Source organism: Pollicipes pollicipes, unplaced genomic scaffold, assembly GCF_011947565.3.
Source record: "Pollicipes pollicipes isolate AB1234 unplaced genomic scaffold, Ppol_2.1 Scaffold_6686;HRSCAF=7923_pilon_pilon_pilon, whole genome shotgun sequence".
Taxonomy (NCBI): domain Eukaryota; kingdom Metazoa; phylum Arthropoda; class Thecostraca; order Pollicipedomorpha; family Pollicipedidae; genus Pollicipes; species Pollicipes pollicipes.
In genome coordinates, this window is record NW_023596921.1 from 23,365,111 (window position 1) to 23,389,024 (window position 23,914).

The 23,914-nt window shown below is 53.8% G+C and overlaps 1 protein-coding gene across 2 annotated transcripts in view; it reads right to left on the reverse strand.

Annotated features, from left to right (window-relative positions):
- Nucleotides 1-17,576, reverse strand: part of LOC119107232 (protein O-linked-mannose beta-1,2-N-acetylglucosaminyltransferase 1) — a gene marked incomplete at its 3' end in the record, with an annotated part of 56,515 nt that extends 38,939 nt beyond the window's left edge. The window contains 1 exon segment of one of the 2 annotated variants that reach the window (XM_037230647.1): nt 17,496-17,576. 2 annotated transcript variants of the gene reach the window in all.
- Nucleotides 17,577-23,914: the final 6,338 nt, after the last annotated feature.

Genomic DNA, 23,914 nt, shown 5'->3' on the forward strand with positions numbered 1-23,914 from the left:
ATGCGAGCCGTCAGCAGTATCAGCGGCGAATACTATTGACTACCCTTAAATAGTATCAGTCGATACTATAAGCACTGGCTGTCAGTCGATACTACAAATTATGCCAGTCGTCAGTTTGGATGGCAGCAGTGCTATTTCTCGCGTTCAACAGGCAGCGTGAAACCTCCATATACATCTGAGGCGATCACTGTCATACGCTGTCGTCCCGTGTGGCATAACGGCGCACACAAACATAACGACCCAGCGTGCAGCGATCTTCGCTATCAGGAAACGAGCGCCTGTTTCTGTTCAGTCATCAGCCGTGCACATGCCTCTATCCATTTCTTTCCACGCCATGCCCCGGCACCATATCGGCCCGGACGACGGACGCTCGCCAGGAGCCACCGACCCCCGGCTTATCTGATTAGCTCTAATGAGATCGCCGTGAGCCCGGCGGGGGAGGACAAGACGCGCAGGGGGCAGGCAGCTGCCGCCCGCCGCCCCGCTCACCGCCCAGCAATCTGATTACAGCCGGGGACCCGGCCGGCGGTGATCCCGCTGTCTGGCCCGCTGCCACCCCGCGACGCCGCGGCCGAGACGGGGCGGGGGAGGAAGCCACACGGCGGTGACGGCGGCGGGCCGACCCAGAGCTGGTTGGCCGGTGAATTTCAGCGGCGGCCGGCCGCGCCGCGCTGAAAAATGAGCGGAGCCCGGTGCCGGCCGCCACGATCAGCTCACGTGGCCGACAGCCAGCGGTGCCCTTCCCCCGCCCCCCCCCCCCCCCCCTCCCCTCCCGGAGAACCTTCAGTCCCGGCCGCAGACGGTCAATGGAAGCAGAATAAAGGCCAAAGAACAGTGCCCGCTGTTCATGCATTCACGAACGCGGCCATAGTGCACATGGAAATCAATAGAAGATGGTTGGGAGCGCCAGGTGTATTGTGTACAGAAATAAATGCCCACCTTGCGGTTTGTTCCACGCTTTGAATGACCACACTGTTCACATCACCGACTGCTAAGGTTCTTTCACATCACGAGTTAGCAGCTCTGTATGGATCTAGTAAGGTCATTCTTCAAAATGAAAATACCACATTAGCGTAACTGATGCTCATCGTTCAGTACTGGACATCTGCCCTCATTACAGGTATCGTATGTGCGCCACAGACAAAAAAAAGTTTTGTACAGCGAGGGGCAGGGCCGAGCTCCAGACACTCCACTCCCCAGTGCCTCTAGCACTGCCACAGACCACTGAATCATTGGAAGTGTCCAGGGGCGTCAGCTTCTGCCGATGGTGCCTCATGCCAGCTCCAGCGAGCTTTCGATAATGCTGACGCGGCATCCCTCGCTCGCGGGCCGTGCGCAGTGCATCTTCCGCGGAGACGTGCGGCACGGTCGTCGGGATCAGTCTCGGCGGGCCCCGGCTCGCAGCGCTGCTGTCCCTGGCAAGCGATTACCGCAAATAGACAGCCCCAATAGCCTCGGTCAACCACACCCTCGTCCTGCTGCCTGTGGGGCGCCGCCGCGGGCCGCCAGCGCTCCGCTCCAGGACATGGCTGGGGTCAGGTCGGAGGTCAGGTGGAAGGTCAGGCCTCGGTCGCGGGACTCAAGTGCCAGGGATGGCTCAAGTCCGCCAAGCACCGTCAAGCAAGATCAGGAGAGCACTCAAAAGGCGGCAGGCATAGTCGCCGCACAGAAACAAGCAGCAGCCGTTCCGGGCGGCACGACGAAGACAGAAGCGCCGGCCGGCTCAGCGGCGTGAACGGCCAACTCCTCCGCGTCCGGCTCGCCAACAGTTCACCGACGGAATGGATTTATTCCTCACCAGAAAGTTTTCCACTTGCGCCCAGTTTTGACGCTGTCGTGTGACCTTATCTCGGACATACATTTCCGAAGCATTAAAGCGAAGTTAAGTTGAGAATAGGCGGGCTATTCCGCTGGCGACGCGGCAACGCGGCGGTCCGCCGAGTTTCCCGGGTCAGCCGGGTGGGGCATGTCAGGGGCAGCTCCCGGGCCGAGCCGAATGAAGTCAACGACACGGACGGCCTCGTGCCGACGTCACCCGCAGACGTGCATGAGCTTCCGCACTGCGACAACTCGTACACAGACCCGCCGACTGCGCGCCACCATATGCTGTTAGCCGATCTACTTTATAGCCTCCCACGCTTGGACTCAGCACATTAGGCTGAGGAGTCCCACCTCAGCCTGACGTGCCCGTTTGGCTCGAAGAAGCACTACTGCCTAAAAAAGTCGTTTTGAGCCTTCGGATGTGTTACGAGACATTACAACTACTCACGGGGGCACGGATGCAGCGTGTATTTGCAAAAAGTTGCATGCAGCAGGACAACAATTTTCGGTCACTCGAAAATAACACATTCCCCTTTGAAGTCACCCGCCACTAAACGTAGCATTTCGCAGTCTGCTCGTAAAAATGGCCTGGTCACATTCAGCTAATACAGGCAACTGATCCAGTGCCAACATCCGGTATGAACCACGCACCAGTGCACGTGCAAGCCCTGCTTGCTTCAAACCGAGGGCACTGACTCAAGTGGCATGATCTCTCCACAGCCGCACCTGAATTCCGAGCGGGTGACAAACCACCAAACAAGCGAACAGCGCGGCGTACCGCCGGCCTCAGCTGAGCCCGAGGCGGTCTGCAGGGCAGATGACATTCCGCTTGATGCGCTCGGCTACCGCTGGCGACTCTCCGTCTAAGTGCGCTCGGCTGACGCTCGAGACGTCCCCCGTCCGGCGCGCTCCGCTGCGGCCAATTGCGCCAAGTGACAGGCGGGAGGCGCTGTACCAATTGGTGGCGCGGGCCGGTGCGGCTGCCAGCACAAAGGCCGCGCCCGAACCGCCGTTTCCGGCAGGCGGAGACGTCACAGCCTTCCAGACAGTCAGGCGCGTATGCCGTGTCCGCTGCCGGTAGCGCACCGCTGTGGCTGATGCCGGAAACCGCAGCGGACGGCGGTCGGAGGGGGGGGGAGCTAGGGGGGGGGGACGTCGCGAAGAAAGTGCTCGTCATCATCGACTGGAGCTGCCCGCAGGCGGTTCGCCGGGTCCGCGGCTCCAGGGCGACGTGTAACGCCAGAGCTGACGTCTTCTTCGTCCTGAGCTGAAGGGACGAAGCGGCAGGGGGGGGGGGGGGGGGGGGGGGCGCCATGGTGCAACAGTACAGGCACTGCAGTGGAGAACGGCGGAGGGTGGTGCTGGCGAACCCTCCATCTCTTAAAGGTCAATGTACAAGACCCAAACTCATTAATGTAAGATTCAGATCTGTTTTGACATCTCGAACTTGCAGACTGCACTTTTGCTCACTCATGAAACCGGTTTTATGATCAGTCGAACAATGCACTTGGATGATAGCCAGTTGGTCGCGAAAAAATGCACTGATCGTTAACATTGACGTTAATTAGCAGCGTGCGTGATCCTGCAGACGGGCTGCGTGTGCTGGTAGACTACTAGAACACCCTGCGTTGGCGCGTGAATCCCATCCAGTCTTTTGGTAGTGGGGTGAATCGCCATCACTGCCAGTCTCAATGATGACTCGGATGAGGACAATGCTGAACGAAACATTTATGTGGCCAAATACTAACGCGAAGCCAAGCACAGGGGGTGATAAACAAGTAGGCACGAATGAGAAAGTGTAACACAAAATCATGCATGGTTGGGCACAACTGCTCAAAATGCTTTCGTCATTCTGAACGTGGCCAAGTCCTTAAATTGAAATCGACGCACGCTCAAAGGCAAACGTCAACAGATTAAGGTTCGCTCAGGCCTTTTGTTTAGAGTTTAGGGAGAGGGCGCTCCGAGTGAAGCATCACAACCTCAATTCAGTGGGGACCACCTCGAGTCTACTCTGGCTGGGCGCCGCGACACTGACGTCACTGTCTTGGTTCGCGCGATGGCGGCTGATCCAGGGGTGCATACTGGCGCGTCTGCAGGGAACCGAGAGACGCGGGTAACGTCGCACCCAGCACCGAGAGCGAGAGAGAAAGAAAGAGGGGGGAGGGAGGAAGGGAGGGAGAGAATGAGACAGGGAGAGAGAGGAAGAATATGTATTTATCTATATGCGTGCGTGCGTGCGTGCGTGCGTGCGTGCGTGCGTGCGTGCGTGCGTGCGTGCGTGCGTGCGTGCGTGCGTGCGTGCGTGCGTGCGTGCGTGCGTGCGTGCGTGCGTGCGTGCGTGCGTGCTTGCGTGCGTGCGTGCGTGCGTGCGTGCGTGCGTGCGTGCGTGTCGTTGTGTGTGTTGTGTGTGTGTTGTGTGTGTGTGTGTGTGTGTGTGTGTTGTGTGTGTGTTGTGGGTTTGTGTGTGTTGTTGTGTGTGTGTGGTGTGGTGTGTGTGTGTTGTGTGTGTGGTGTGTTGTGTGTGTGTTTGTGTTGGTGGTGTGTGTTGTGTGTGTGTGTGTGTGTGTGTGTGTGTGTGTGGTGTGTGTGTGGTGTGTGTGTGTGTGTGGTGTTGTGTGTGTTGTGTGTGGTGTGTGTGTTTCAGATCTCTTTTCAGCATTGGCTCAAGGAGTGTCAATGACGACTACAGAAGGGGTCAGTGCGTATCTTGGGCATCTCGAGCCAGCAGGGTCTGCCCATGGCGGTCGTGGGGCCTGCTTCACGGACACGCCTCCTCAACCCCTGCGTGACGGACGGAAACGGTCGCGGGGACGTGACCGCCCACTGTGACTCGCACAAACGACGGTGAGTCCGCACTGCGGGGGCTGACGAAGAGCAGTCCTAGGCTCCAGCGGGCGGAGCCTCCCGGCTGACACGGCTCCCGGCCTGCGCCGACTGCCCGTGCCCCGCCAAACGGTAGCACGGCACTCCTCAGTACTTCGCAGGTGGAGCATTGACGCTTGTGCCACAAGAAATGTCGCGGCCGTGGCAGCTATAATCGCACCCGTCAAACGACTGCTGCCGGCGCGCCGGCAAAAAGCCCAAATCCAAATAAGTCGATGAGTCGGACACATGATGGCTGGGGGGGGGGGGGGGGGGGGGGGGGCAGGGCGAGCATTCAGCGACTGCCGGCGCCGGATGGGCCGGCCCTCGGAGTAGATTGCGGCGTCCAGTGCGTCATATCCTGCGCCGATGTCGCCGCGAGTGTCCGGAGTCACTGCCGACGTCCGACGCCCGACGCGCGCGGCTGTCGAGCGCGCTCATTCCGTCTCCTCGGCAAAAACGCGCCGCCGCCCAGTCGAGGCCGGCGAGCAGGTGAAGTGGTGACGTCGCCCGGACGACGGCGGGAGCGCCGGTCCCGTGACGTCACTCGGGTCGCGCGACGCCCGCCAGCGTCCGAGCGGCGGCTGTCGGACGGACGCGAGCCGTCGCGCTGGCAGGCGGCGGGGTAGTCACGTTGAGGAGGCGGCGTTTACCAGAGTTCGCGGCGAGCTTGAGATGTCACCCTCGCGTCGCGTCACATGACGCTGACGTCATCAGGGCTCGTCACGTACGATGAGTACAATCCAGGCATGGCGGCGGGCCATCAGGTGCAAACCGCCACCCAGGTTCAGCATGACCCCCCTCAGTGTTCATGAAGTGCCGAGAACGGTCACCCAGGTACAAACCTCGTAAAGTCGTACAAATCACCACCCAGGTACAGCCAGAGCTCGCGGCGTCCTACGAACGGTCATCCAGGCACTGTTGGCCCCACGCACACCGATCAGCAGCAGGCTGAGCAAGGTCAGCTGCCCCCCCCCCCCCCCACATGCTGCCGCGTGCCGAGGCAGACTGCGTGCAGAGGACGCTGCAGCACGACACTGCAGCAACGCAAATTCTGTACCTGATCGATTCCGGGTACGTACAACTTGCACATACATCACTGGGCTCGGACATTTCCTTTCACTTAAAAATGGGAAAAATGTTAAGCATGACTTGGAATATTTATGCTTTTGTCAACGGCGGTAATGGCATTCAGTGGACGCAGAAGTCGACGTCCCAACCGTGGCAAAACAGAACCATCGCGCACCGCATCGAATGCGGCATGAATGGAGGCGCCGCGCGCCGCAATCCGCCTGCTGCCAGACTGGCTGGTTTTGTCGGGCACTTTGAAGTAGTGCGGCCTCGCCAATCGCCGATTCGATACCCCAATCACGCCGCTCAAAGACCAGGTAAATATGCTCTGATGTTGAAACACACATCAAAGGAAAAGGAGAAGCGTTTAAAATACAGGCGCTAATAACGAATCAACGAGGAACATCCGGATAGGTAGTCGTCAGAAGGTTAAACATCACCTCACCAAATTAAATTTACTTCGATCGCTGACCAGGGCATAGTGAATTTGACTACTGTCTGTGATGTCGCAAATTTCTAATTTTTTATACAGACTTCAGATGGAAGCGGATCCTCAGCTTTGTAGTTACTGTTTTCGTCCCGGCTGTCTCTTTCCCACTGCATGCGGAAAGTTGGGTTCAACGCAGGCTATGTGCCGGGGCAGCAGAACTGCGAATGCTCCGGTGAAATAAAAAATGTTCCGATAGCAGCAAACACAGCAGCGCACTGTGAAACGACAGAAAATCCTGCGAGGGTCGCCAGAACCCGGCCCAGTCACACACAAGGGAATGCAGATAGACTGAGTGCAACTGACTCAGGCGTGGAAGCATCCTTGCACTGAAAATGGACCACCATTAGACTGTCGTCATCCTAAATGGCATAATCTCCCCAGCTCGAGGCCACATCCGTTTCGGTCAAACTTGGATTGCTTCAATTACAGTGCAGTTTCAGGGCAGGTGGTGACGTTGGCATCCATTCTACCATGCTGTGAAGTCCCCACGGATGGATGCACTGGGTAGGCCCCACCTTCATTCGCAACGCGACAGATCATGCCAAGCAAGGAACGGAGGAATACTTTCGGGATGGTCAACATGTCAATTGGCCGACTTCGAAATCCAAAATGCAATTGATTTCAGTTAACTGCATCGAGATGTCCTCAAGATTGAGGAGCCTGAGCACAGCGCCACAACGTGCAAATGGAAGCTTCGCGTTATTGCGGTTCATGTGCATACAGAGCCCGTACGATGGACGACGCATCTCAACGCAGGAATGGTTGAAAGCAACGCTTCCCTAAAACGACAAGAATTGTACTAAACATTTCCGTTGCATCTGCGCCAAAGGCGAACACAGTAGCAGGTACGTCATAATTAAATAAATTATAAAGTTATCATTTAGACTTGAAGCGGCGTCGGTTGCTTTGACAGAACCACTGACCGTACCTCGGGGTCGTTTTAACGTTGCGGATATACGGCACCTAGTATTTCCTCCGCGATATCCAAGGGCATAGCCGTGAGAAACACCCCCAAAATGCTTTCACCAAACACCCGTAGCGTCACACAGAGTATCTGCGTCGCTAATTCACCTTTTATTTGCAATCCCGTTTGCGGTAATACCGAACCAAGCTGTCCTTAACCTTTAAAGAACATAAGTCATGCAAGCTCAGCAGAGCCGGAGAGTGTCGACACTGGCTGAGGCTGCGGCGGACGACTGTTGCCCTTTGAGGATCGGAGCTGGAAGCGATAGTGCCCGCAGCAGCCAAGGGCACGTGGCCGCTGTCAGCCAAGGCCGCTAATTACGAATCCCGCCGAGCCGGGGGCCGTTTGAACGTCCGATGGCCTTCTGAGCAATGGCGGGTCTGCTCGGTGAGAACTCTGCGTTGGGAGGTGGCCTCGCGAGTGGTGGCCTCGCTGAGTAGAGTTGGAAAACAAGAACACACGAGGCGGTTCGTTCCGTGGGAATAATGGCTAGGTTCTGGTTCACTGTCGGAAGTGTTCATGTAATTTAAAGGTATGAATCCAGCCCCCTTAAAGCATTCACACCAGCGTCAATAAAGGCGGCTTCTTTGTACCTGGTCGAGAGTAACCCTACTCATAACGGCTCAAAGCGAAGCTCCATCAGGGGGGCGGTCCATCACGTCTCTAGGGAGCCGACGAGGGCAGAACACCTCTAACAACAAGCCTCCGGGGAGAACAGCACAGCGCTCATGGCATCACCGAGACGCGTTTGTGCAGGCCTCGGCGGCCTTCCGTGCCAGGCTCGGGCGCCCTCAGAACAGAGACTCGGGCGTGCCAGGCTGGGGCGTCCCCAGTGCAGAGACTCGGGCGTGCCAGGCTCGGGTGCCCCCAGTGCAGAGACTCGGCCGTGCCAGGCTCGGGCGTCCTCAGTGCAGAGACTTGGGCGTGCCAGGCTCGGGCGTCCTCAGAACAGAGACTCGGGCGTGCCAGGCTCGGGCGCTCCCAGTGCAGAGACTCGGCCGTGCCAGGCTCGGGCGTCCTCAGTGCAGAGACTCGGCCGTGCCAGGCTCGGGCGTCCTCAGTGCAGAGACTCGGCCGTACCAGGCTCTGGCGTCCTCAGTGCAGAGACTCGGCCGTGCCAGGGCTCGGGCGTCCTCAGTGCAGAGAACTCCGGCCGTGCCAGGCTCGTGCGCCCCCAGTGCAGAGACTCGGCCGTGCCAGGCTCGGGCGTCCTCAGTGCAGAGACTCGGCCGTGCCAGGCTCGGGCGTCCTCAGTGCAGAGACTCGGCCGTACCAGGCTCGGGCGCCCCCAGTGCAGAGACTCGGCCGTGCCAGGCTCGGGCACCCTCAGTGCAGAGACTCGGCCGTGCCAGACTCGGGCGCCCCAGTGCACAGACTCGGCCGGGCCGCCACGGACGGCCAACCGCGCCAGCCACCGACGTTCGGAAGCCGACCGGTTTGCCGGCCGCCCCTCGGTCGCCGCGTGCCGCCCCGCTCACCTGAGGTCGCTCCTGTGCGCAGCTGGCGGCGAGCTGCGGCCGCCGCCCGTCTCCGCCGCTCCCGCCCTCCGCGCACCGCACACGTGGGCGCAGCGCGCGCGCGCGCGTGCTCCCACTCACGCCGGGACGCTCAGCGCTCTGCCCCGTCCCACCCGGCTGGCGGCGCCGACTCGAGTGATCGGACCGGTGGCGGACGACGCCGGCCCGGCGCGCGTGGGCCTTGAGCCCCCCCCCCCCCGCCCCGGCCCACCGGTACCCCGCTAGAAGGCGCTGCATCAGACGGGGCTAACCCACCGGCTGCCAACAAAAACACGCGCGCGCCGGCGACCGAGTGATGACGGAGCGGAGGCCTGCTGGCCCTGCCATCTGACCGTAAGGTGGACCGAGTGATGACGGAACGGCGGCCTGCTAGCCCTTCCGTAAGGTGGACCGTAAGGTGGACCGAGTGGTGACGGAACGGCGGCCTGCTGGCTCTGCCATCTGACCGTAAGGTGGACCGCGGCGTGGCGCGCCGATCGAGGGCTCGCAGTTCCGCCATTTTTGACCCGGCGAGTGTAAGGCATGTCTCACAAGTCGGAAAATTTGGGTAGCGTAAAATTCGGTTGGGTTCAGCAGGACACGGTCATAATGTCCCGATGACGTCCTGAGTTCGGCACCTGATAACATAAAACGATGGTGGGTGAAGAAATTTGTCCATCATTTGGTTCTTTACCGATGACGAAGTTGTCGGTGAAAGGTCAGGGCTTGAGGAGGTTGCTTGCTAGTGCTTGCTATTGTCTGCTAATGTCTACCGGTGATGTAGCCAGGAGAGAGTTTTGGGGGCACTCCTCCACTCCCTGGAAGCGGCAGAGCCCCCTGCCGTGGAAGGCCCGGAACGTTTCGGTAGTTACGGACATCCGTAGGGGCTTTTCAAAACATAATAATGGGAGCCTGGGAATCAAAATAAAATCCAGAGCCAAAAGTAGCGATCAGATTTAAACAGACTCGCCTATAGCGACGAAAAGACTACTTTATTACCTGATTTGGCCTCCTCCTTTGTGAACCCTGGCTACGGCATAGGTAACTACTATATCTAGTGTCCGCCAGGCATACTTTGTACATATCAGCGCAATAAACATCTACCAGAGTATATCGTACATGTTGTTAAATAATCTGGTTGACATAGGTTCACGAACCAAACGCAACACGTCCTCTATTCCCTTTGGATCAATGCTCCATGCAATGAAACAATGTAGCATGCATTATCTATCGGCCATGATATTCAAATATTGAACCGCTGAATTGATCTGCATATTAAAACATAGTGAGCAGCCGATTTGTTTATCTACATAGCTTATCAGTGAACATCTGAACTGTCTATCTGCGACGTTGCATATCAGCTCCAGGCATCATTTATGGATAGGTGTGTTGAGACCAAATGATGCCAGTTTATCGTTTTCAACGAATGCACATTTAGTTGGGCTGCAGATGTTTCAAGCAAAAGTAGGAGAATAAATCGCTTTTTCAGCCATGTACACACGTGCTCTGTGCTACCTAAGGCACGAGTATTGCCGTATGGTACAGTCTCGACCCAGCACGTTCACGTTGTCAGTACAGTCGAATCCGACCGGTCAAGTTACCCGTAGCTGGGGGCTGTTCAAGAGTCCTCCCTGCCGCCCCGGGTGCTGACGGACAGCCTGGGACGGTGCAGAGAAACCTGAGGAGCGTTGACGCGCGCAAAACCCACACAGTATCGTCTCGGTGAGCGGTTCGCAGAAGCCGACAGAGCGGCGGCGATCGGCCCTTCGCGTTAGAGTTCACACCAGCTGAATAAAAACCTGACCAGCCAGATGCGATGATAAACCAGCTGGTGTCAGGCATTTGGGGACCGTTTTGGCGCATTTACGCTCCGCCATTATTTGGCGTGGGTCAGCAGCACGACACAAGTTTCAGTCAGTTCAGTTATTACATGGTTATTCACGAGATGATCGCCGGTCAAAATGTCAGTTATCTACCATGAGTTCAGCGAGTTTTCCATCAACAAGGTGGCTTTATTATTTTCTTAGAAATGGTCCCTCAAGTCATATATGACACGAGTATGAGGCTAACGTCAGATATAGTAAACGCAAGATTATGTTTTAAAAATCGTAGGTGTAGCAGATCATGATGCAGTGAGACCATCGCTCACATGCCCACACCAAACACCATATTAAAATGATGGAGCTAGCAAGTTCGTTGTCGGTAAGTTCAACGGATGGATTCGAGCCTTAAATGTCTCACAGGTCATAGGTCTTCAGTGCAGTCCAAATTTAAACTCCAAACCACTCTTCAGGAAAGCAACTGGTGCTGACCGAACGTGGTTCATTGGTCTTAAAAAGATAATGGAGGCATTTAACAGCAGTGTGCGTTGTCATTAGAGCCTAAAGTGACACAGCCACAGTATATATTTAACTTCGTTTCTGGTCGATCGGCTCTTTGGGATATCAATCAGAAATTATCGAACCATTAAAAGACGCCTACACCCCATGCATGAGCCATCGTGCATGCCCGTATGAACATCGCGTGATGGGAAACCTGTGACGTGCGATTATGAGGGGCTTAAACCCATACATCGCCAATGACCTGCAATAAGGAGTTCCTCAGCGTTCACTGGTCGTTCAGTTCAATCCATAGTCCTCCCACACAAGCGAGCGAAAATTCCCTGATAGCGTTCACCGGCGCCGATCACGGTCTTTCCAAACCTCGTGCACGACCGGAAGCAAAGCTGTATTGGTTCGTGTGGGACCCGCAGGCTCGGCGACACCGCCTGGAGGGAGGGGGGGGGGGGGGGGCTCTCCCGGCTTAGCTGACAGCTCTGGCGGTGGGAGGCGCCGCCAATCTGGGTCTAATTTTACACCAGGGTGGCAGGGCCGGCCGGATTATTACAATTCTGGGCCGCAATCTGTGCCATATTGAATTAATTTGCATGTCTATTAAAGTTGAAATCCAGTTTGAAGTGGTCACCATGCGGGCTCGAAATGGTTCGGCTTTTATCGATACACGTATGGAACGAACCGAATACACTCTGCAGAGGAATACGTTAGAATACATGCTATCATCAAGCCTAACAGCCGTTCATTCATCCTGCAGCAGCTACGGAATAAGGCCACTGACAATATGCTATATGCAGTAATTCTTGCTTTTGAAGTGGGACAGAAAGCCCACACAGAAACAAAGTGAGAACTGCACATTTGTAACACAGCTGTATGCTTATGTTACGGCAATTTTTTGCAAATTATTCCTCAGTGAACTATTGCAGGCAAAGCAGCAAAACATCACATTTGCTACACATGACAGGTTTTCTAATTATCTAAACTTTGAAATTGTCTGAGTTAAGTTCGAGCCCAGTCGCACCTGCAAACAAGTCCAGACTACTCCTTTCGATACTCGGACTCAAGCAAATTGACTCATTTCACGGATGAGTCGCACTTAGCTTCGGACTTTCCATAAAAATATAAAGCTCCTACCCGACTCAATCTCAGTGCACCGGGACTTTAGCTCGTTCTCACGATTCTGACGGCCTGCACTTGGACAAGCTTTGATTTCATCGTAGAATCCATCCTGAACAAACGGTCCATTAAGCGCATTACATGTAAATAAAAGAGCTTCACCTTGTCGTGAAAAGGTAGATATCGCTGTGCATACCTATTGTGCCGCGTGGATTGAGCGGGTCGTGCTTGTTTCGGCTTGGGTTGGCTTGATTTATTGAAATAATTAGTTTGGGTCTGCTCACGTACGATGGCGCATTGGTCACTACAGCGTCGCAAAGACTGCCCGCGCGTGGCTACATTTCCATAGCCATTCCAGTGCTCATTGAAACCGAGATCACGTACGGCTAGGGGTTAAATGAAGATTAGGCCTAATTGGAATGAGTGTAAGCCTACAATCTGTGACGATCATTTCTCTTAACATACAACACGTCAGACATAAACTGACCTTAATCATGTCTGCTGCCATATTGAAGTAATGGGGCTGGGACTCAAAAACGATGTTACCCTGATTTGACTGCGAGATGGTTTCGGGCTTTGACTCAGCCGTTGGAACAAAATTAACTCGAAAGTGGCCTCTTGCAGCGTGTCAATTGGTATAAACGTAAGCAAATAGATAAGTGGTGTCCCGTTCGTATCGTAAAGCGGGTTGTCCCAAGTAATTTCTATTTTCAAGTGACTTTTCCAAGTGATTCATATCTCAGGTGACATGGCTATTTCCGCGAAATTACAATTTCGAACCAGCTTGACGAACAACACAAAAATGGCGTATCTTGTAGAGGGCGTCAATAAATGGTTTGTATTCATACTTGCCTTAAAAGTGTTTTGACTGATCATCACACATCCAACATCTGAGTAGCACTTGGCCACTGATGACACGGTGTGGCACAATTATCAATAACATCGTCCATCAACCTTCAAACCGTCTTTTAGAGGTTTCCTGAAGACGGTGCTCTAGATGCCCGCTTGCGGCATGATCTTGGGCAGGCAGACCTCCCCCAGGCGGGTGATGGTGTTGTCCACCATCTTGGCTGTGGCACGGCCCATTCACGGGCGATCGCGGCCTCCAGCTTCTTTGACGTGTGAGGTTTGCTGGCACGCACCCGATCAATGAGGTAGGCACACTTAAAGAAATAAAATGGACTGAGGTCTGGTGAGCTGGGACCCACGGGATGTCCTTCTTGTGGCTGATGCGGCGGCTGGGACAGTGAGATTGCATCGAGGCGGGTGAGTCCGGAGCGGTGTGTGTAAGCATGCAGCAGAACAGTCACACGATCAGTTCGCAGTCAGTCATGCGGGGAACAGCCAGTCCAGGACAGTGGCCGCCGCCGGCGGGCGGGAGCAGAGCTTAGACGAAGAATATCCGAAAGAAGTTCCTCCATTATGTGACTTGTTTTCACAGGAGAAACCCCAGTTTTATGGCTTTTGTCACATTGTCTTTGGCAGCTCGTATTTTAGCCTTCCGAATTGGTTTCTGCCTAAAATACTGCGACAAAACCGTACTTTATAGCAACTGTATGTGACAGGTGACGTCAGGCAGCAGGCTAGACCGTACCAAGCACTGGGGCACACTGTAAGCGCTTCGCGGCTTTCGACACAAAGTTTTGCCGTCAAACCGGAACTTGACGATCGGACGGTGGAGTCAATGCCCAACCTTAGCGCTGGCCCTCATTCTAGAAATGCATGCAATGAAAAGGCCCGTACCAAATCTACAAAAAAATCATGGACCGCCCGCATCATTACGCATTACAATAGGCACATACAGTGACCACTAAGGAAGCAAAATCCCGTGGACGGTGTGCGCATCTTTTGATTCCAAGTCGCGTGAACGTACATACATATCATCCTAACATATCCCTTCTTCCTGCAAAACCATTTTCTAGAAATCCCACGTGAGGCTTCTCGATTGTGCTGTAAGTTCTCGGTTTAACAATACAGCAATGTCAGGCTCACAAAAAAGCGCATAAAGGCGAAACGAACAGGCTGTATGAAAGTGTCGTTCATCAAGTGTGCATCTTGAACTCTCCACAGATAAAAGACCCCATGTTTTATTCAACAGCGACATGTGTGGTTTTCGCACGATCAAGACCGCAGTGGCATTCTTATAACCACGCGATGGCAATACGGGATAAAAAACAATGGCCGTCATCAAAGATCTCACATTCGTCAATTCGTGACTCTTAGAGAAGATGCTTCACTGAGGACGAAAACGAGGATCCTGTCAACACCACCTAAGAGCGCTACGTTGCTACGATTCGAAAGGGGAGGGCTCTAATAGGATGGAACGGTACCGCACACGACACGCGTGCCGTGCCGTCCGATCGTGTTCAGTTGGATGAACACGATCGGGCCTCGATCAGTTAATGAAATTTCGTCTGGCATGCACATGGGCTTAAGACTGCCGTTGTGCAACCTCCCACTCGCCCGACCTGTTGTCCCTGAACTGTATGCTGTGGTGGAATCACAGGAGCAACGTTCACATGGACAAGTCGGTTTAGTCAAAGGACAAAGGACAAGTCGGTCAAAAGTTTCTTGAGGACTGCAGACTTGAGGTTGGACGCATCACCGTCGACAAGAGTGACTTGACAATCAACCACCCGCAGCGGGCTCAGCTGCTGTGCACCTTGGACGGCCAGCCGGTCATCCGGGGCCTCTTTTGTTGTCACGATTTGACGGATGTGGAGTCTCTGATAACCATCACTGTTGCTGTGTGTGCTTCGCCATTGGACAGTTGTTGACGCCTTGCGGCGTCCGTGTGCCGCCTGGCATCGCCCGTGCCACGCCGGCCGCCCGGCCACACTAGCGGGCCAGGCCGGGAGTGCTCTTGGGGCTCGGTCGGCGTGGGTGGCATTGATTCATGCCTGTCGATACCGGACAATATAACTCGCATCTCGACAGCAGTCGAATGCTACCACATTCACGATGGAGCGAGCTTGCACTGCTGAGGAAAGCATTGGTCAACTTTTATCTAGGCCATTCACCATTTTAAAAGGCTGGCATATATGGCTGCCACCAACCGGCTGTGTTGTCTAGAAAAATCCTCCGGCATTCGCACACTGGCCTAGAATGTCATGAAGTTGGCATGACAAAAACATGGAAAATGGCTTAAGCCGACGACGCGCTCCGTAATGCCAACCAATGACAAATACATCTCAAACCGCTCTTACCAGGGACGCCTTAAATGACAGGTTCATAGAAGAAATGAACAGCGTCTTAAAACACTGACGATTGGCTACGTCTTGCCAATGCCAGCGAGCTCCCCACGACACAAGCACAACCAACGTTAGCCTACAGTCTCGCACTGAACCCGATTCATAACCGAGTTGCGAGCATTCTAAGCCATCGGTCTCAAATGACACGATGATCTAAGACGCTGCGTGGCAGATCGATCATGTCCGTCACAGGGTGCTCAAGCCGGCCACGATTCTTACAAGTAATGACCCTAGTTATGTTGGAACTTTATACTGCTCAGTATGTGAAGTGAGCCTTGGCTGAGAAAAATATGTGAAAAGCACTGATCTGAGCGTCATTGGAAAAGCACTGTGTCACCACTGATCTGTGATGTCAGCCCCGATGCAGTGAAGCTTGTAGTACGTTTTTGTCACATCCCAAAAACCATCCTAGTTAAAGCTACTATGCCTGACAACATTTTGCAGCGCAACTTGCTCACGCAGCGAAACGTCGATGGTCCGATATCTGCTCTATACAAGCTTACGCTGCAAGCGTTGGTGAGTACAGACCAATACTAAGCTTTGTGTGTCTGGGATGGTTATTGTAATTCGTTGCGATTTTCGCAAATTTTTCAGCAGACAGCTCGCAAAGCCCTCCTCCATTTTTAACACCTGTGTTAAAATGGCAATCCTGTAAATCGGTAGCTTTACACCCCTGCAGAGGTGCTCCAGTCCTGGTGTAGCCAGACCTGATCACGACCAAGGCTGGATGGCGTCTAGGCCGAGCGCTGTCCAGGACTCCAGCGCAGTGTCGATGATGCGCTCGTGGTTGGTGGCGACGGGCTCATTTGCGGAGGGTCCAGTCGTTCCCCGAATCGAGTGTATGTCAACAAACCTCGCACAACAGAAGAGCGGAGGGTCGTGATCGTACGCGAATGGGCCACGCCGCCGCCAACATGGCGGTCGGCACTGTCATCTGCACACACAATGATCTGCCCATGATCCTGCCGTTAGCGGGCATCTGGAGCATCTTCTTCGAGAAGCTGTTGAGAGACACTTTAACGGCCAGTGGAGGACGTTGTTGGTAACTGTGCTTTGCCAACTGATACGAAGTTACATGATATGTGGATGTTGATCATGTGATGTTTGAAAGTGAAGTCAGTAAGCATGGCCTGAGTACACTTCACTGAAGGACACCCCGCTCGGGAGCCTCTAACGCACTGTCACCTAACATGCCGTACAGAGAGCATTCCAACCCAGCGCATTCCGACGCCTCCTGGCTTTCGACCACTGATGCCTTCGTCAGCCCTCAGCAGCGCCGAAAACTCGCTGCCATCGATACTGCCGAGTGCGAATGCATTGGGCTGTTTACACAGATTGCCTAAATCGCCCGCGGAATCAAGCCGCCGCAAAACTCGGCGGCATGATGATGTTCACGTTTTTGGCAAGCTTTTTACGCTTAAAACGTTCTTGACGTGAATGATCCATCGCATGCTTCAGACTAGCAGCGTGTACCTTCAAATGTCATGTACCTTCAGGGAGAAGTTATCGCTGATGACCTGTCCCGCGTATTCACTGCAGGGTATTTTGCGATAGCCTGCGGAAGTGACACACTTGACTTCACGGAGAACTGCACAACAGTGAAGAAGATTGACGTTCTGAAGCAATTTGTTCGCAACTTTTGACTTCCAAGTGCCCAACTTTTGAAGTCGGACACTCTGACTGTGACGTCCCACCGGCCAGCCAACGGAAATTGTTTCCAAACGGTCTCTAATTAGCCCCTCGGCCCATCTTCTTCGCGATTATCTTTGGAACTTGCCAGTGAAAAGTGTGACCGCCGAGAACCAAGAATGTTTTGCTGAGAGACAGCATTCGCGATTAAGAAGTCGCACGTTTTTGCTTTCAGCAACGCTGAGTGACGCGTAAGCCGACAAGCCAATTTGCATCAGACATTCCAACGGTTCTCCGGCGTCCGCGCCTCCCGATAATTTCACCAGCACACTGCACCGGAACGCGGCAGAGGCTTGCAGCTACGGCCGTCTGGACGCAAACATAGCCAGAGCACGGGATCGATGATGACATGCTGTAGACCATGGGGCGGCAGCCGGCCTCACGCACACGCACGGAACCTACCTTTCACCTCATTGATGCCGGCTGCACAGGTGGCGCCACCATCACTCGCACCGCCCGTTCTCTGACGCTGTATCGCTACGGGACGCCTCGGGGGCACAGCTGGTCTGGCAATGCCACCGACGGTACTTACATCGTCCGCACATGGCTCCCGCTCCGGAGAGTGTGCTGTAGCGTGGCGCCCGCACCTTGCTCTATGGCGACTGACGACTCGCGTCTAGCCTCGTGCACGCTTGTTTTGGTGCGGTTGCCTAGCAGCGGCGGGCCGGCTGGCCGGCGCCTGCGCTGAGCTGGCGGCGGGGTGTCGGCACCAGGGCTGACTCAGGGCTGACGGGGGGGGGGGGGGGGGGGGCAGGGCCTACGGCACGGCAGAACGGCACGTGACGTCTGCCCCGTCTCTAGCACGTCCAGCGCGTATCGGATACGCTTGCGCCGCCAGTTTGTCGGTCGGCCCTTTCAGGACATTTACAACAACACCTTATTTACGCCAAGTGTAGTTACACGGCATGGATGGGCCAACTGCTAAGTCAGTGTCGTGGCGTTACAAAGCAAAACCCTGGTGATTGATCTTGCATGCCCAGTCACCGAGCCGGCAGGGCAGGCGTATTCAGCCCATACGCTTCAGTGGCAGAACAAGCTTTTGCCGCCGCCGCCGCCTTTTGATCATTTTGGAGAAGCTGTGTTGGGAAAAAGTTATATAATCACAACAAAAAACCAGCAGGACAAGTGTGGGAAAGCGCTCTGCACAGAGCGCTCCACCAGTTAGCTGTGCAGCACTAAATCAGGATTCTTCCCTCGCGGAGCTTGTCTTTAAGGTCACGGAGCGCTAATGCTCAACCGTGGTGCTGCCTACTTGTATTCAGGTATTTTTTCTGCAGGCACTGAGCCCACTGTGCTTGACAGATCTTGTAGGATCCGTCAGTGCCCAGACCGCGGGTGCCCCGTAACCGGTGTGGCTTTTTCCCGTGGTGGCAAAATAGTCTTATAAAACAGGGATAAGCAATGCGTCAAAGGATGTTGTGGGCACAGGGCACATATGTGTTGGCATGCAGGACAGGTTCAGATCAGGGTCTATTTTTTAGGGCAAATCACTGGGAAGAGGATTTGGGACAGAACAATTTCGGGTAAGGTAAAAGGAAAATCTGCGTGCGTCGCTGACCTTGCTTTCATACCACCAGGTGCACACCACTTTCATTTTGTAGTTTTGTTTTTGCTTCGTCAGAACCGAGTGATCTTTGTTGGAACCAAGAGTAGATCGCGGGCTGCAGAATGACGTCGGCTACAAGATAGAGGTGCACACGGCTTTTTGTACTGGCTCCGTATTCAAAACGAGGCTGTCATATGGTACACATCTACGAAAATGTGCGTCTGCCTGTGAGCTTGTCGTGTTTTGCATGTTGACCGGTACGCAGTTTGAACGGAGGGCAATAGGAGCCTGACATTATCACATGACGCGTGTCCGAGCGTGAGGAGCGCGCATGCGTCCTGACGCCTCAGCAAGGAGATTGATGAGCACCGATCAGGTTCGTTTTGAAGCCCATATGGCTACCATCAAACGTGCAGGTGGTAAACCAAGTTGAACCCTGGTCAAGCTGTCGAAACTTTACCCAGTTTGTTGCGCGGACAGCGATGAACCTTGGGATCACCATTTGTAAGAGGGCGCCGATTTACGTGGGTATCGTCGGTGCATGGAATGCAAGATTGCAGATCGAGAGCGATCGTGGGGATCACGTGCCTACATTACTAATTCGGCGATACTTTACGCTATCATAGATGTCACAGCAGTACCGATGATTGAAAGCAGTGGCTATTCTACAAACTATGAATTGTGGATCAGACTGACACTGTGCGGTATCGATGTGTTGTGGCAGTGGCACAACAGCCAGAAATAGAACGATAGCGGTAGAGACAATATAACTGACCTACATTCCCGTCATGCACAAGAAAGCGCGGTGATAACCAACCGGTAACTGAGCACAGAGCGTCGTTTGAAGTTAACACGGGCTCATTTGTACGTCATGTTAGAAAAAGTTGATCTCGTTTTGTTGGCTGTGCGTTCCAGTGTTGCCAGTCCGCACTGCATGACTTTGAAGGAGCTCCAAAGATGTTTTGTGGTTGTTCAGCACGCGCCCTCAGCGGGCGGTGAGTTAACGCGTTTGTTTTTGCAGCGACGGACTCGTCGACGGAGGCATGGCTTTGGCTTCGTGAACTACAAGAAACAGGCTTCAATCACTGTGCACAGAGCCAGAGGCGTACACATTTAGAAGCTCCGGGGTGCATGCCTCTCCCTCCTTTACCATATTTACAGTGTATTAGCACGCCCTCGGGTGAGGGTCAATTTGACCCCGCAAAGGTTTTTCCGGAATGGTTTCGGAACTGCGCGGCGCAGGCGCGCCAAATGTTGCAGTTATACGGACAATTTTATAGCAAATTGTTTCGTATTAAAATTTTGGATGCGCCTAGTAAGGTCGCTGACACATGGTAGACCAAAGTCAGGCCATGGATTCAGCTAAGTCAATTTCTTGGAAATCGCTCAGTCTGATGCAACAATTGAGTAATAGATGAATCCATACATCCCGGATATATTTTCGTTGGCAACACAACAGCTGAATAAACATTATATTGACCAAAGGTCAGGTATTAAGGTTAGATCAAGGTCAAAGGGGTGGTTTCTGGTGCTCATTTCCCATTTATTGATATCAGGAACCGCATTATGCTCCTTCCATGGACTTCACAAAGGTCAGACAGAATAGGCCACTGAACTTAAGTTACCCATGTCAACATTTTGTTTTAGGAACACCCTGCCAAGCGTAATCTTTTTCGCTCAATCAAATGCAAAACCCAAAGCATTCTGGTATGATTTTGGTCACCATAACCTTCGAAAGATCGAACGAGGTGACTGACCTTAAATGAGCATGTGACCTCTCGCTTAAAACAGGTGTCTAGGTTCTAGGGGCACTTTGGACACCAACCTGGAGTCTGACCTCGTTTGACATTATGTGACCTAGAGATCATGAACTAGGCATGTCCAACTTTGATCAAGTGGTAAGTGGCTAATTCATACGTGACTAAATGCTGGCAATCACAAATTCCAACGGGACACGTCATAACAAGATTGAGAGCATGCGGTGCTATTTTGCGGTACGCAACACATTTTTTCATGCCGGCGGCGCACTGAGCTCGGTTTTCAGTGTGAGCATTTTCGAGTTGTGCCTCCCCTGCTTTAGACACATAGAAGTAAGTCGTCATTTGGATCCGTCGCATAATTTTGGGGCATGCCTGCGTTGGCTTATGCCATCCACGCTTAAGTGTATAAGGAAATTGTTCGGTTATCGTATGGATGCATGTGCGCGTTCAAAAATATCCAAACGCCAACAAATTGTCGGTGTCCGTTAATAATGCAGGCAAAACGAGACTGGCATGGGCGATGCTTTGTACAGATCGTGATAATCGGCAAATACGGACACAAATGATTATTCAACAACGCATCACACGACAGCCGAAGGGAAGCACGGGCGGTGAATGCAAAGAAGGACACATGTGAAGCTGTCCCCATCGTGTCCCGGTCTCCTCTTCCCCCCTCTCCCCTCCCCCAAAAACCGCGGCACCGAGTGTGGAGCAAGGGTGGTTAGCTACATCTCAAACCCACAACATCTAGCATAAGCATTATGACGCCGCGTGGAAAGAACTGAGGGATAAATTTCGTTTGCATTCAAAACCCCTCAGGGGATTCGTCGTCACCGGAAGCAAATTGAGCTAAGGCCGACAGATCTCAATGATCAGAGATTGAACAGATCCCACTCGTCATTGGAATTCACTCGCGAGATGTGACGTTCGTCATGGTCAAAACTGTACGTTTTACGTTCATCCACCAGCCAGACCGCTTTTTACGCCGACTGTCCTATGTTGTTTGCGGCATCAGCTGTCCATGAACTTGGACCAATCATGATAGAATCCAGCAGAACTGACACAGGCATGAATTGCACTTGTTAGTCATATCCTTCACCGAATTTCGGCAGCCATCCACGCCAATCCAATTCCAGCTGACAGACGTGGGCACGTAAAAGTGCAATCGAGAGGATACGATTTTATTTTGCGGCACCCAAAAAAATTGCCGGCCTGTGTTGTCTGTCTGACCTGTCCCGTCGGACCTGTCAGCCGTTTTAGAAGCGGCCTCTCGCTCATTTTAGGTTTTTTTCTGATTTCATTTAAGAACAGCTGCCTCACCTTAGAATGCCTAGTCCCCTGCACAGTGCATGCATCCACCGAGACTACGATCTCTGCCTGAACCGTTTCGAAGGCCTGATCAGGTGTAAGCTACCGGCAAATCCAGGTTTTCACTGGGGGGGGGGGGGGGGGGTGGGGGAAGTAATTTTGCGGCTTCCTTGGTGGGAGGGGGGGGGGGGGGTCTGGCTATCACTGGTGGGCATTATCCCCACCAGTTAGCGTGCCAGAATATGCCCTGTTCTAGATGACAGATTCATGTCATTGAATAAGTTGATGCTGACATGTCGTTTCAGGGTACATTTCAAGCGTTGAATGACGCGTTAGCCGGTTGTGTTGAAGACGGTATGCACAGATTGCCTTCTGCATGATGTCTGATGTGAATTACTCAAGGTTAGAAGTGCATCGTTTGCAGGGACGTCACTGTGTATGGTTTGGGAAGGGGCATGAACCACCCCCGCCCCCAATGCTACTAGAGGCTCTTAAATGCTCTTCTACGCCCCTACCCCCATTGCATATGGGCGAAAAAGGAATATTGCGCCAATGAAACGCAGCAAATGTGGTTGAACTGATGACACACTACTGACCTATACACATCACGTTTCGTATCATGGTCATGCTCATTTTGTAGCCAAAAGCACCCTGTAGGTACCTAGTGTACCCACATTCCAGCTTCCTGTGGTACCTAGTGTACCTACATCCCAGCTCCCCGTGTGTTGGACCAGTCTGCAAACGCTGTCGGATTTTGGTGAGAAAACGCAGGTGGGTTAGAACAAAAAAGACTGCAGTACGCGGCAGCTTTTTTAAATACAGGGTGGCCTGGACAAAAGTTGACAAGCTTTCATCGACGGTGGAAGTGCATTTCTCGCGCAATCGTGACTGTGGTGACAAACACGAGCAGCGACATTGGTAGTCAAACAGTGACCACAAAAGATGTTCCAGCTGACCCCCGATGGTGCAAGATGCACAGCCACTGAGCCTGTTGCAGGTGCTCGGTTATCCTGTCAATCTTGCCGACGGCGAAGCGTCCCATGCCAAGTCTGCGGGATGCCTGGAGCTCTTGAAAGCTCGCTTGTTTTGAGGGTGCAAAGTACCCTGGCACCTTACATTCTCAAAAAACCCAGGGCCTTCGAAGCGCTACAGCTCGCTCTGCAATCCCGGACGCGCAGACACATGGGCCGCTCTGACGTGGACCACCCCTCAAGAAAGAGCGGATTAATGTCTGAGAGAAAACGAACAGTTCGAAAGCTGGGTGGTCCGTGACTCGTGAAAGCTGGGTGCTCCGTGACTCGTGAAAACTTTGTGGTGTAATGCAAAGTAAGTTGTTTTCTCCTTAGAGGCATAGGCGGTTCATTGGTCCCCACTGTCTCAGCTTTGTGAGCAGTATGAGTCCATGCCACTGAGCACCAACGGATAACGCGTGCTGGTGCGGACCTGCAATGCCCACAACTGACTAACAACCGTAAATATTCGTTGACACCGAAGATAGCATGTCGTGGGTCAAACCTGGCTGTAGTGCAATGTCAGGCTAACCCGCGGCAGGGCAGGAGCAAGCTCCAGTAATCTGACCAATGTTCAAAGAGCAGTCAGAGGTTGCGGTCCCCATGGAGCCAGCATAGCAGAAATCAAGATGTTGAAAACATGTTCATCATCAAAAAGAACGTGTTTGATACCAGACATATCAGAGGATAGCATACACGGATGCCAGTCACGTATGAGAAGGCATTTACAGCCAAGCACCGAGGATTGCTTAAAGTTAATGTACGAACCTTGACAAATGCTGAAAGTACAGAAAACGAACATCGCACAACGCATTCAAAACTGAGTCAATCGAAAACAGGACAGGAAATTTTCGGTTGTGGAGGTGCACACCGCAGCGAGAATCCAGACGGGGTGCCACGTTACTGTACGGCATAGAGGCGCGGCACAATCATCGGTGGCGCCACGAGCTGCGTCGGAGATGGCGCCACAGCCCACTCCACGAACCGCGGCGCGGCGTGCCGCCGCGTGGCGTAGTGTGGTGGGTCGGCTTTCCTTTCGAGGGAGGCGGGAGGGCGGGGAACACTTCATCGGCGACCGTCCACCACGCAGGCCGAGTCTGCGATCGGGTGAGCGCAGTCAACGACCTTTAACCACCGGAGCCGAAGGGGGGGGGGGGAGGGGGCGGCAGGCCCGGAGCGCCGGTTCGGGTGTCCCTC